Source organism: Elephantulus edwardii, unplaced genomic scaffold (assembly GCF_000299155.1).
Source record: "Elephantulus edwardii isolate Elephantulus edwardi_28Jun2011 unplaced genomic scaffold, EleEdw1.0 scaffold00123, whole genome shotgun sequence".
Lineage (NCBI taxonomy): Eukaryota > Metazoa > Chordata > Mammalia > Macroscelidea > Macroscelididae > Elephantulus > Elephantulus edwardii.
Window position 1 is genome coordinate 9561240 of NW_006399873.1, and position 14427 is coordinate 9575666.

At 38.2% G+C, this 14427-nt stretch overlaps 1 pseudogene; it reads right to left on the reverse strand.

Moving 5' to 3' along the window:
- Positions 1 to 4688: 4688 nt before the first annotated feature.
- LOC102866910 lies at positions 4689 to 5396 on the reverse strand (annotated as a pseudogene).
- Positions 5397 to 14427: the final 9031 nt, after the last annotated feature.

A 14427-nucleotide genomic window follows, 5' to 3' on the forward strand; every position in this document is an offset into this window, starting at 1 on the left:
AATGCCACATTCCTGTTCCCAGGGTCCATCTTCTTGAGTAGTTAGCTCAGCTGTTGTTGTTGTTGTTATGTGCCGTCGAGTCGTTTCCGACTCATAGCGACCCTATGCACAACAGCCCTAAACCCTGCTCTATCCTGCACCAACCGCACCGCCTCTGACACACCCATCCCGATTACCCCAGTCACCGAATCAATCCATCTCATAGAGGGTCTTCCCCTCCTGCGCTGTCCCTCCACCCTCCCAAGCATGTGTATGGAGAGAGAATAAACCCCTGATGCACTCTCTTCTTAATTTTAATTATAAATAAATAATATAATAATAACATAATATAAATACCTGCAAAAGTATCTTTGTAACAATGTTTATTTTATATGAAATAGTCCTCAATGTCTTTTGTTAATTCCAAGATTGGCCATATAACCTAAAAAGCCAATAGAAGAAGATAGTGAAAGGAGGTAGCAGCAGGCCTGATCTTACTCTTTTCTTAACAATTCTATAGCATTTTTATAAGAACATTAAGACCTGATGACATCATAGCTTAAACACTGGACTCCTAATTAAATTATATACTAGCCACCACTCGAGTAAGATGAAGCAGTCTCTTCCAATTAAGATTTATAGTTTGGAAAACAATTTAAATTAAACATATAAACTAGAAGCAGTATGTTTGCTTTTATTTTTGTTTGTATGCTTTGATTTTATAGCATCATTGTGCAAATCAATTCAGTTCCAAGTAGTAAAGAAGTCAGCATTTAATAAATACTTAAGCTATGGTGGTTCAATGCCACCAATCTAATTGAGAATTGGAAGTAGGAGTGGCATCCACTTCCTAAATAGCATACATCCACAAACCCTATGAACTTTGGTAGTGTCATAGTTGTAGATGGGCTTCAGGCCTTTTGTTCATATAGTTGCTGAGTCATGCTTGATCGAAAGCAATCAACAAGAACAACTGAGAAAAAGGAGGTAGTCTGTTTTTGTAAAGATTTATAGTATTAGAAAGCCATGGATTAGTTCTATTCTGTCAGAGCCCAATCTCCTGAGGTAAACATGGATTTTTTTCCTTGTTACTAGGTGCATCAGAGCTAATGTGTGCTGTGAATCTCGGTTCAATCTGGACCTTAGGATGGCCTCTTGCTTCTTGAGGAGGGACACATATGGAACACTTGGGGCTCTTTTAGCTTTCTTTTCATTCCAAGCGGGTGTCAGTAGATAGGACTTTCCAGATGAATTGGGGGTCAATGGCCCAGAGTCCAATGACCCAGCATTTGGGTGTGCACTCGGGCCAAATGTTCATTGATTTTGGATGAACACTCTTACGAGTGGTACAGCAGAAGTCCATTTATTTGCTCTACTGAAATAAAATAGAATTGCTGAGATGATGGACAACTGGGCCATAGGTGTGTCAGACACCATAATTGGCTACCCATTATGGGCAGCATTTGTTGGAACTCCCAGATTGATTCCAGTTTGGAAGGAGGACTGGCATCCCCTTCCTAAACTACATGACTCTGTAAAGTCTAAAAACTTGAATAAATGATAATAGTTTGTTCATATTCTGTTTATATATGTATCCTTACCTTGTGTGTACTCAACAACAACAGGTGCCATCAAGACAAGTCAGACTCATAATGACCCTATGAACAACAGATATGAGCCTTATCCTATCCTGTACCAACTTTACAATCTCTGACACACTGCCGCCCCTTTCTGCAGTCACTCTGTCAGTGCATCTGCCTGAGAGTATTTCTCTTCTAAACCATCCCTCCATCTTTCCAAGCATAATGTCCTTCTTTAAGGAACAGGTCTCCTAGCAACATGCCCAAAGCATGAGAGATGAAGCTTCACCATCCTTACTTCCAAAAAGCAACGTTCCTCTACAACACTACACTTCAAAGGCCCCAATTTTTATTCTGTCATTCTTATTCATCATCCAGCTCTCAGATACATAGCAAGTGATTAAAAACATCATGGTCTGAATTAGGCACATCTTGGTCCTCACGTTAATATTATTGCTTCTCAGTAATTTGGAGAGGTCTCTGTACAATTTTCGAGTGCAATATATCTCCTGATCTCCTTCCTGCTGGTACCAAGTGCATTGATTGTTGATCCATGTAAGATGAAATGGACAGTTTTAATCTTTTCTTCATCTTTTATGATGTTGCCTATTGGTCCAGTGATAAGCATTTATGTATTTTTAACATTGCGATTCAATCCCTACTGAAGACTACAGTGTTTGATTTTCTGTAGTTTGTCAATCCCTCCTTCCTTTAAGCAAGCAAGGTTATGTTATCTGAGTGTTTTTTTTTTGTTGTTATCTAACGTCAAGTTGCCTGTGGATTATAATAACCCTATGTATAATTGTTCTGAACTGTGTCCTATCCTGATCCAATCTCATCGCTATCAACAGACATAATCCCATTTATCCAATCACTGAGTTAGTCAATCTTATTTGAGCCCTTCCTTTCCTGCACTGTTCCTCTGCCCTTCCAAGCATTGTTTCCTTCTCCAAGGACTGGTACCTCCCCACCACATACCCAAAATATGTGAGATGAAGCTTCAAAATCATTGCTTCTGGGGAACAACTTTATTTCACTCTCTCCAGGATGGACTTGTTTGTTTTCCTGACAGACCATGGTATATGTTCTACACTTTTTTCCAGCACCACAACTCAAAGTCATCATATCTTCTTCTATTATCCTCAGTCAGTGTCCAGCTTTCTGATGTGTAGCAAGTAATTGCAAATATTATGCCCTGTATCAGGTACATCTTAGTCTCTAGACTGACATAATTTTCATCACTATTGTAGAAAAGTCCCTGACAGCAGACTTTCTCAATGCAATTTGTCTTTTGATTTTCTAACTGATGGTGTCAAAAATGTTGATCGTGAAATCAAGCAAGCTAAACTTGTCAATAGTCTCAATACCTTCTCTATTAATTATGAGGCTTGCAACTGGCCCAGTGATAAGAATTTTTGTTCTCTTATTGTTGAGCTTCAATCTATGTTGAAGACTATAGTCTTCGATTTTCTGAAGCAAGTGCTTCAGGTCCTCCTTAGTTTCAGCAAGCAAAATTGTGTCATCTGCATAACATAGGTTTTTGATGAGTCTTCCTTCAGTCCTGATGCCACATTCATCTTCATAAAGTCCAGCCTTCCGAATGATCTTTTCTGCACATAGATGTAAAAGGTATGGAGATAGGAGGCATCACTGACACACACCTGTTCTGATCTTGAACAAAACAGTGTTTCCTTGCCCTATTCTGACTACTACTTCCTGGCTCAATTATAGGTTTTGCATGAGCACGAGTAAGTGTTCTGGGATTCCCATTCTCCTCAAGGATAGCCATAATTTCATGTGATCCACACAGTCAAATGTCTACATAGTCAATGAAACACAGATAGACATTCCTCTGGTACTCTTTACTTTTAGTTAAGATGTGGATGTGCAGGGGGAGGGAGGATTAATCGTCAGGTTATACAATTTGATGGATGGGGAGTGAGGGAAATGGAAAGAATTTGTTGGAATTTGTATTCTAATTTTGTAAATAAACTAGTAGAGAAAAAAAAAAAACCTACCTTGAATAAATGATGGGATTTGTTTGTGAATTAAAAAAAAAAATCTATCTAATATTGGGTAAGACGTTCCTGGTGCCACAGCCTCTTCTTCTTTTTTCCCTTTCTTTTTTTTTAATAGAAAACCTAGATTTATTTGTTATGCTATTACAAAGATCAAAAAGTTCTAACCTTAAGTATGTGGGAAACTTCATCCTAATATCATTTGTTCTGTTACAGAAAATGACCCAAGAGGTTGGAGATTGAAGGATAAAAGGACACAAAGGACTAGAATTTTTTTTTTTAATTTAGGTTGTTTATTTTTCATTTCAATGAACATCTACAGAGATTTTGGAATTCCATTCATTCATTGTTGCACCCTTCTCCCCGCACAAACCCCTCCCCTCTCCCCCCCACCTTTGCTCCTCTCCTTGAAAAGCAAAAGAAAAACTCCCTCATTGGTACACAGTCCCCCCCGCACCTCCCCAAACCCCACCCGCTACCCCCAAATATAATCCACTCTGCAACCCTCATTGCGTACTCCTACGATAAAAATAATGCCCTAAAGTAGAATTTTGCAGGCATGTAAACATGGTAAAAGGAGAAAAAGCTACTAAGAAGTTCAAGACCTGTTCAGTGGTGGCAAGAGTGGCTGGGACGTTTCTGAAGAGACTACCCAGAGATTTCTGAATTAATCTGGGTCCTTAATTATTAAAAGATCCTTGCTGCTATGGAAAATTAGCAGAAGGCTCACTTTCTGAGATTTGTCTCCCCTTCTTTCCCAGACTACTTTCACCTCCACCCTCGTATGCATTTTCACCATGGATGCCTGCTAGCTTATAGAAGACATATATAAGGAAGGCAGATATGCGAGGCCTACTCAGAGGACACCTAGAAACAGAAAGCTTTGGGTCCAATAATAAACTACAGATACCCTATTAGTTAATTCATCTTTGTTAATAAAGGTAACAAGTTTCTTCTGTGGTGACAACTTGCTATCACAGTTCAGTATGTCGCAAAAAAGAACTCATTCAGCTGAGTTTGGAGAAGGATAAGGACTTTCATCTACCCCTGCTCCATTGTATGAGGCACAAAGTTCTCTCCTACAGTAATGGGTAGAATCTTGAAGTAATTTTCAGTGATCAATATCTGCATCTTCAAACTGCCCAGCAGCTGTAGGCATAGTATCTACCTCCATCCCATCTTCAAAATCTCTACTGAATCTTCTGTCTAGACCTCTGCCATGTTATATTGGCTGCTCACAGACTGATAAAGCATTCCTTCTAATCTCTCTTGTGTGGCTTGGCCTTTTGCTGTTAAATGAGAAAATCCTTCTTAATAGGTATAAAGTGTAGGGATGTCCCGTTGCCCTTGTTTGTGTGTTTCCACATCATACTCTTCTCCATCATAATCATCTGAATCTTCATCCTCAGGATCTGGATGCAAAGCCTGGCATTCACACAGTGCAGTGAACATTGCTTCCAATGCTGATTTATCACTAGGCACAAATCTAAACTCGGCAATAGGTTCAACGTCGTCATCATCATCATCATTAGCTTCTTCTTCATCAGCAATCCTTTTGATTCTTCTCCAAATTCACCATAACATATAAATGTTCTTGTGGATAAGAATTTAGGTCCCTGGACACAGCATGTAAACTAATAGTGGGGTCTTCCAGTGAGAATCCTAATCCAGAGCCATCTAACCAAGACAGGTGGCTCTCAACAGTATAGAGAGTGCCACTCCCGAGGCTCTTCCCATCCAGCACGGCCTCGATATCTGGCTGCTGCCGCCAGAGCCCTTCAGACTGGCCAGGCAGTGGGAAAATTTTGAGGAAGCTCATAGACTCACAGGCCCAAAGGGATGTTGCCACAGCCTCTTCTTACCATTACTTGCACATCTGGCAGCTCTTTAATGATGTACTATTCATGCCATTTTTGAATAATCTTCAGCAGGATCATGCTTGCATATGATATTAGTGATATTATTTGATAATTTCCACACTCTGTCAGGTAACCTTTTTTTTTGTAATGGGGTTATTTAGGAGTCTTCAATCCTAATGTGTGACATATTCTTCTTCAAAGAGTACAGCTTATCAAATCATTTTCTCAGCATACAGATTTGATAAGTATGGAGAAAGTGTTTAAGCCCTGACTCACACCTCTCATAATTTTAAACCATGTAGTGTTCCCTTGCTATTTTCACATAGCAGCTTCCTGGCCTAGATATAGATTTGGCATGATAAAAATTAAGAGTCCTGGAAGTTCCATTCTTTTAAATGTTAGCCATATTTGGTTATGATCCACACAGTCACATGCCTTTTTATAGTCAGTAAAGCACAAATAGACATTCTTCTGGCATTCTCTGCTCTCAATCAGCATCCACGTAACAACTACAATGATGTCCCAATGCAACAGCATCATCTGAATCCAGCTTGAACTTCTGACAGTTCCCTCTGAATATACATTCTAGCTGTTTAAAATAATCTTCAGTAATATTTTGCTTTCATGTGACATTAATAATATTGTTCAATAATGTACACATTCTATTGGATCATCTTTCTTAGGAATGGGAACAAATATGAATCTCTTCCAGTCATTTAATCAGGCAGGGCAGCTGTCCGTCAAATTTCCTGGCATAGATTGGCAAGTTCATCTATGACTACATCTGTCATTTGAAATATGTAAATTGGCATCCCATCAATATCATGCAATGCCTTTATTGCAGCTTGAACTTCTTCTTCCCTTACCATTGACTCTTGATCATATGGTATTTCTCAAAATATTTTAGTGTTGACCAGTTCTTTCTAACACAATGAGTCTGTGTATTCCATCTTCTTTTGATGCCTCCTGGATAATTCAAGAGTTTGTCCATTGTATCTCTCCATATTGCAACTTGAGGCTTAAATTTTTTTTTCAGTTCTTTCAGCTTGAGAAATGTTGGATGAGTTCTTTCCATATTTTTCTCCAATTCTAGATCTCTGCATATTTCTTTATAATTGTTTGGTTTGCCTTTTCTAACTGCTCTTTTACTTTACTTCTCTTTATATTGGTTTCTTGACACTTTAGTGAAATTTTCAGGGTTTCAGACATCCATTTTGTGTTTTTTTTTCCCTTTCTCCTTTGTCTTTTTAGTGACCTTTTTCTATCTTCATGGATGATATCCTCGATATCATATCCTTCAACTCATATGGTCTTCTATTATTAGTGTCAATGCCTCAAACTTATTCCTAAGGTGATCTTAAATTCAGATGGGATAAATCCAAGAAAAGAGTTTGGTTCTCATGAACTTTTGAAAAATTTCCTTCATCTACAATTTAATGAGTAATTAATGGCCTTACTTGTGGTTATTTATTAATCTGCTCTAAAAAGTTTCATACTTTTTAGGATAATTGAAAAATTTTTCAGTAAGCTTGGGCATATGTCACTTACTGAGTAATCTTCTTTTGAAGACCTGGAAAATTTAGCTACCTAAAAAAACAGTTTACCAGGGAAGTATCATGTGGCTTCTGAGGAAGAAAACAGAACCTAATAAGGCAAGGTTTTCAGGTCAATAATGCAGTTTAACTTCACTGTTCTCATTCTTCTTTTGCCATTTCCCCCTTTATTCTTCTTTTTCTCCCAAGAAATGTTTCTCTGATTCTATTTCTAAAATTATCTATTTTTATTTCCTATTATTTTTGCATCCTGAATAAAATTTAAAGTGTACTGGTATAAGTTTTCTTGAATAATTACAAAGAAACTCTGATGGCCTAGTAGATAACGAATGGATTGCTAACTCAAAGGCAGATAATTTAAATCCACCAAATGCTTTTTGGGAGAAAGATGAGCAATTACCTTTCATGAAATTTACGGCCACTGAAAACCTGATAGAGGAATATAACTTGGTTCTGACTCATGTCTGCACACACGCACACTTACCTATTCCTTGCCTAACCACTGTCTTGTTATTTGACATTTCGTGTTCAAAATCAATCTACTGTTTTGCATATTAGCCAGGCATTGGACTGGCTGGCCTACTCTGGACGAGGAACTCAGGGCAGTCAACTTAAAAGAACAAGTTGAATAAGAGCACTTCAAATTAATTTAGGCTTATTTGTTGAGCTATTGATGAAATGGTCAGCAGTTCTAATCTATCAACAGCTCTATAGAGAAAGATGAGACAGTCTGTTCCTGTTACAATTTACATCCACAGAAACAAAACAGAGGATCACCATGAGTTGTAATCCACTTAAGAGCAGTGAGTGGATATGGGACAAGAGATGGTGATTATGTTAAGATATAATATCAAAACTCCATTTTAAACCAAAAGTATCTTCTGCAGTAAGAGTGCAGCCTGTCATTTCTAGAACTTTTCTCAATTTTAAAGAATGTCATTTTATTTGCTTAAAAATTTTACTCATTTAAGAATACACCCTGTTTAGGGTACTGCTTCTAAAATAATTCTCAGCACAGATACTTTACTCAAGATAAAATTTAGAATTATGTATGTCCTCCCTGTGATCACATGAGTAGAGATTCATGATGATTCCGAGGCCAGACACATTTAATATTGTAACCATTACCTAAATGTCAACCAATTAGTGAATTCTAATGAAATTATTTTTAATAGAATCTTCCTGAATTATTTATTTATTGAGTCACATGATTGAGAATTTTCCACATCTTGTGATTACCAACATGCAAATTAAAAGCTCTCAATAAAAATATTTTACTTTTGATTTCTGTTGCTCTATTCCTTGACAAAAGCAGCTGAAAGATTTCTGGGGTGGGGGGGGAGACCAAACAACAACAACAAAAAACCCCAACATTTTCCATAGCAGGAAGAAACAATAAGGAAATTGTTCTTTTGCCTTTGTATACACTTATGTTGAGATAGGACATCTTGAATTACAGCAGCTGTCTTGAGACCATTTAAACAACACAAAAACAAACCATCTAAGAGAAACCAGTGACAAATGAGGGCAAATGACAACCACAATCCCTCAGGATTTTAGTGCCCTGATGAATTAACCAACTTTGAACTTGTTTTTTCTGTGTTTTCTCTTAATTCAGCCTAAATAGGCCCAATTTTATCTTATTCCAGTACTTAATTTCAATCTGAATTTTAATTGTTGGTTTTCAAGATAAATTGGGGATGTGTTCAGTTACATTTAGTGGTTCTATTATTGCATTTATTTCTTTAAATTCTTTCTTGACATTTAATCTGTGCAATTAGTGGTAAAAGTAAGCACTCTGGTGACATAGTCAGTGTCCTGAGTTGTCAACAAATCAGTGGTAAATTTGCTTCTGCAACAAATTTTAAGAAATTGTTCCTAATCCATGGTGAAGATGTGGGAGTCTACGTATTTTGGGATATTCAACAACATCTCAAACCCTCTAAACACTCTACCCCATAGATATAAGCAGTAATCTCTGATGCTTCTGAAAATCTGTCTCCAGAATTACCATAAGTTACTTAGGGTGTAACTCTTTCCTTCAGGGGGAAATAATTGGTCTGTGGAAACATGCTGTGGAACCTTTTTTATAAGAATGTAGTCTAGTCACAAATATTTATAGATAGGGTAGATTAGGGGCCTTTTATTAATTGTCAACATTTCTTCTCTCTAGCTTTGCTCTTTCTTCTTTTCCTTCTTCTTCTGTACTCATTTCTTTTTTTTCCTTTGAGAAACATTGATTTAATTTCTGTTATTTTCATTTCTTTTATTTATTTAAGACCAGGAGGAATATTTATACTTCTGTGACATCCATGCTACATTTTTACAGAAATATTTATATCCTTTTAAAAACAGGCGGTGGTGGGGAACTCTGATGCTATTTCATGAAAGAACTTCCAGGTCAGTAAAATGCCTTATTCGATCTATGTCATGAGTTAAGAAAATAGTCTTTCAAAGGGCAAATATAACCGGGAGAGTTAAAACACTGTCACTGTTGAATCTGTTTAGTAAGTTAAGAAATTATCATCCAGAATACTAAAGCAGCCAGGAGGATTAAAATACTGTCAGTTTTGATGGATGTCAATTTTTTCCTTTGCTTTCACTCTCTGTCTACAAAAAAATGTGGAATTTAACTACGTATTAGACAAAATGAATCTTTATACCAATAATATAGAATAGGCACTTTACAATAGTGAAGATGAGTTCATACACAGGGCTTCTGTGTACTGTGTATTCTCAGGATGGCTTGCTAGGAAGTATGCATGGCATGTGGAATCTGAGAAGGGACTGGGTTTGGGTCCTTAGTGAAGCCAAGCATTAAAAGAAGAAAAAACAACAAAAAATAATAAACATGTGGACCTTTGAAGAATATGTTCATTAGCTCTAAAAATTTCTCCAGCGTGAAACACAGATACCATTATATGCTATTAAATGGATGCATATAAATCAACCGCCAACTTCCTTCTCGTTGCCTTTCTTTATGGGAAATGCCTTCTAGATTCTATAAATGTGTCTATTGCATATTTATTTTTCTAAAATCTTTACATTTTAAACATTTCATTTGAGTTATCCAATATTATTATTTGTTGTTGTTCTTATGTGCTGTCGAGTCACTTGTGACTCATTGTGAACCCTATGTAAAAGAGCCCTAAACCTTGCTCTAGCCTGTGCCAAGCTTACCATCTCCAACACACCTACTCTCATTATCTCAATCACTGAATCGATCCATCTCCTCAAGATCTATCTTCCTCTCTTGTGCTGTCTTTCCACTCACCCAAACATGATGTCCCTCTCCAAGGACCAGTGCCTCCTTGCAACATGCCCAAAGTATGTCAGACGAAGCTTCAGAATCCTTGACTCCAAGGAATTGCCCAGTTTCACTCTCTCCAAGACAAACCTGTTTGTTCTTCTAGCAGTCCATGGTATATTTAGCACTCTTCTCCAGTACCACAACTCAAAGATATCAATTATCTTATCATCCCTAGTCACTACACAAAGGCTTTTCACTGTGTGGATCACAACAAGCTATGGCTGACTCTGAGAAGAATGGGAATCCCAGAACATTTGATTGTGCTTATGAGCAACCTATATGAGGACCAAGAGGCAATTGTCAGAACAGAGCAAAGAGACACTACATGGTTCAAAACCAGGAAGGGGGTCCACCAGGGATGTGTCCTGTCTCCATACCTTTTCAGAACAGATCATTCAGAACACTGGGCTGTAAGAGGAGGAATGTGGCATCAGGACTGGCAGAAGATTCATCAACAACCTGCATTATCCAGATGACACAACCCTGCTTGCTGATGCTGAGGAGGACCTGAAGCACCTGCTGCAGAGGGTCAAGAACTGCAGCCTTCAATACAGATTGAAGCTCAACATCAAGAAAACAAAGATTCTCCCCACTGGACCAATTGGCAGCATCAGTATAGATGGTGTAGAGATTAAGATAATTAACAGTTTTAGTTTGCTTGGCTCCATAGTCAAGACTCTTGGTAACAGCAGCCAGGAAATCAAGAGATGAATTGCATTGGTAAAGTCAGCTGTTGGGGACCTCTCCAGAGTACTAGAGAGCAACAGCATCAGGCTGGAGACTAAGGTCCACCTGATTCAGGCTATAGTCTTTGCATTACATGCTATTCATTGGAGAGTTGGACAGTGACTAGGGATGATAGAAAGAGAATTGATGCCTTTGAGCTGTGGTGCTGGAGAAGAGTGTTAAATATACCATTGACTGCTAGGAGAACAAACAGATTTATCCTGGAGAGGATGAGACCTGGATGCTCCTTGGAGTCAAGGATTCTAAAGCTTTATCTGACATATTTTAAGCATGTTGCAAGGAGGGACCAGTACTTGCAGAGGAACATCATGTTTGGGAGAGTGGAGGGACATTGCAGGAGAGGAAGACCCTCAAGGAAATGGATCGATTATGTGATTGAGGTGGTCGGAGTAAGTATGTCAGAGACGGTGAGGTTGGCACAGGATAGAGCGGGGTTTAAAGTTCATGTACATAGGGTCACAATGAGTCACAAGCTCCTTGATGGCACATAACAACAATAGTCATTGTCCAGCTCTCTGATTTATAGCATGAAATTGCTAAGACAATGGCCTGAATTAGGCACACCTTAGTCTCTAGCCTGACATCGTTGCTCTTCAGTACTGTGGAGAGGTCCCCGACAGCTGACTTCTCAATGCATTTTGTCTCTTGATTTCCTGGCTGCTGGTACCAAGTGGGTTGATTTTGAAAGCAAGCAAACTAAAACTGTTAACAATCTCTTCACCATCCAAAATGATGCTGTCGATTGGTCCAGTGGGGAGAATCTTCATTTTCTTGATGTTGAGTTTTCAATCCATATTGAAGGCTGTAGTCCTTGACCTTCTGCAGAAAGTGCTTCAGGTCATCCTCAGTATCAGCAAGCAAGGTTGTGTCATCTGCATAACACAAGTTGTTGATGAATCTTCCTCCAATCCTGATGCTACATTCCTCCTTGCACAGCCCAGAGTCCTGGATGATCTGTTCTGCATACAGATTGAAAGGTATGGAGATAGAATACATGCTGGGCGAACAACCTTCCAATTTTGAACCATGCAGTGTCTCCTTCTTTTGTTCTGCCTCTTGGTTCAAGTATAGGTTAAACATAAGCACAATCATGTGTTCTAGGATTCCCATTCTTCTCACAGTCAGCCACAGTTTGTTGTGATCCACACAGTTAAAAGCTTTTGCAGACATACTTCTGGTACTCTCTGCTTTCTGCCAAAATCCATCTAACATTAGCTACAAAATCCCTAGTACCACGGCCTCTTCTAAAGAGAGCCTGCATATATAGCAGTTCTCTTGAAAGTCTCTTGCCATGTTTCTCCAGTCATTTTTGGATAATTTTCAGCATAATCTTGCTTGTATGTGATATTAATGATACTGTGTCATAATTTCTGTACTCTGTTGGGTCACCTTTCTTTGGAATAGAACAAATATCAATCTCTTCCAGTCAACTGGCCAGGTGTCTGTCCTCCAGATTTCTTGCTCAACTTAGTAAGCACATCCAGGACAGCGTCTGTTTACTGAAATATGTCAATTGGTATGCCGTCAAGTCTTGAAGGCTTGTTTTTTTCCCCAATTCTTTCAGAGCAGCTTGAACTTCCTCCTTCATCACCATAGGCTCTTGCTCATATGTTTTTCATTAAATTCTTCTGTGTCCTTCAATTCTTTCTGGCACAGTGATTCTTTATACTCTTTCCATTTTCTTATAATCCTTCTTGGATAATTTAACATTCTACCCAAAGCATCCTTAAGTATTGGCTTCACAGTAATAGATATTCAGCTTCCACTGTGAAAGAAAAAGCAGGGTCTCCAGAAAGCTGTCCAAACATGTGCAAAATATGAGTATGACTTAAATTGTTAACTATGTTGAGCTAGGCAGGGAAGTATTTCTTATAAATGTGTCATGTGCTTTCTAGGTGAAAAGGAGACTAGCATAAAATTCAGCTTAATTGGCAAGGATGTGTCGAGTAGAAATAATTAGGCCTAGATCTGTGCCTAGATATATGAAAAGTAATGTCAAGAACTGTGAAGATTTGGCAATACCCTCTCAGACGGGAGTCTTATAATAAAAGTTCGCAGAATACTCCTGGGCCTCCGCAAGAGAAAGACTGATAATTTAATTGCAAAATGGGCAAAATACAAGGAAAGAATATTCACAGAAGGGGATATTTGAATGTCCAACAGACAAATGAAGAAATGCCCAAAAGCGCTTGTAATAAGAAAGACACAAATCAATACCACAATGAGATACCATCCCATTCCAGTAGCAGTGGCAAAGTTTATGTTGTAAAGAATGTGGTGAGATAGAAACTTTTATACATTGTTGGTGGGATTGTAAAATGATACAACTGTTCTAGAAGGTATTTTGGCATTTCTTCAAAAAGTGAATGTAGAAATTCCATATGACCCAGCAATTCCACAGCTTCAAATATACCCTCAGACAATGACAACTGAGGTACAAACATACACTTGTACACCAATGTTTATAGCAGCATTATTCACCATCACAAGAAAAATGGAAAGAGTCTAGATGTCTAACCACAATCAAATAGATTGAGAAATGATGGTACATTCACATAATAGAATACATACTACAAAGCATGTGTTGTTGTTGTTGTTGTTGTTATGTGCCATCAAGTCGCTTGCGACTCATAGCGACCTATGTACATAGCATGTGGGATCAATTATTTTGTAAATTACTACCTAACATGGGAAGGACTACAGAGCATTATGCTGAGTGAACTAACTCAGTCCTGTAAGACAAATACTGTATCAAAACATTACTGTAGAATGAGTTATGAGGATTCAAGGAAGGATGAGGGTGGAAGCAGAAGGTGAGGATAGGCGAGGGGTAATCATAGGTTCATACTATTTGATGGATGGAGGTTGTGACAGAACTAGAGAAGATCGGGTGTGAAAAACACTCACGCAATATCATTCAAAATGGGTGACCCTGAAGGACATTATGCTGACTAAAATATATCCATCACAAAAAGACAAATACTGCATAGTGCCACTGTTGTAGAATAGGACTGACATCAGGATTGGGGTAAGACTGAGAAAAACTAGATAAATTATGGATACTAAATTGAAATAGATGAGGGAGAGAACAGTTTAAAAGTGATATATGATATCCAGAATTAAGGTTGCAAAGTGGAGTGAAGGAAATGGCAAAAAATAAGGCTCCAGGAATAGATGGTATGCTAAATGACATATTTCAGCTAACAGATGCTGCCCTGGATGTGCTCACCAAGTTGTGCCAAGAAATCTGGAGAACACCCACTTAGCCAACTGACTGGAAGAGATCTACATTTGTTCCTATCCCAAAGAAAGGTTACCCAACAGAATGTGGAAACTACAGAACAATCTCCCTGATTTCACATGCAAGCAAGATTTTACTGA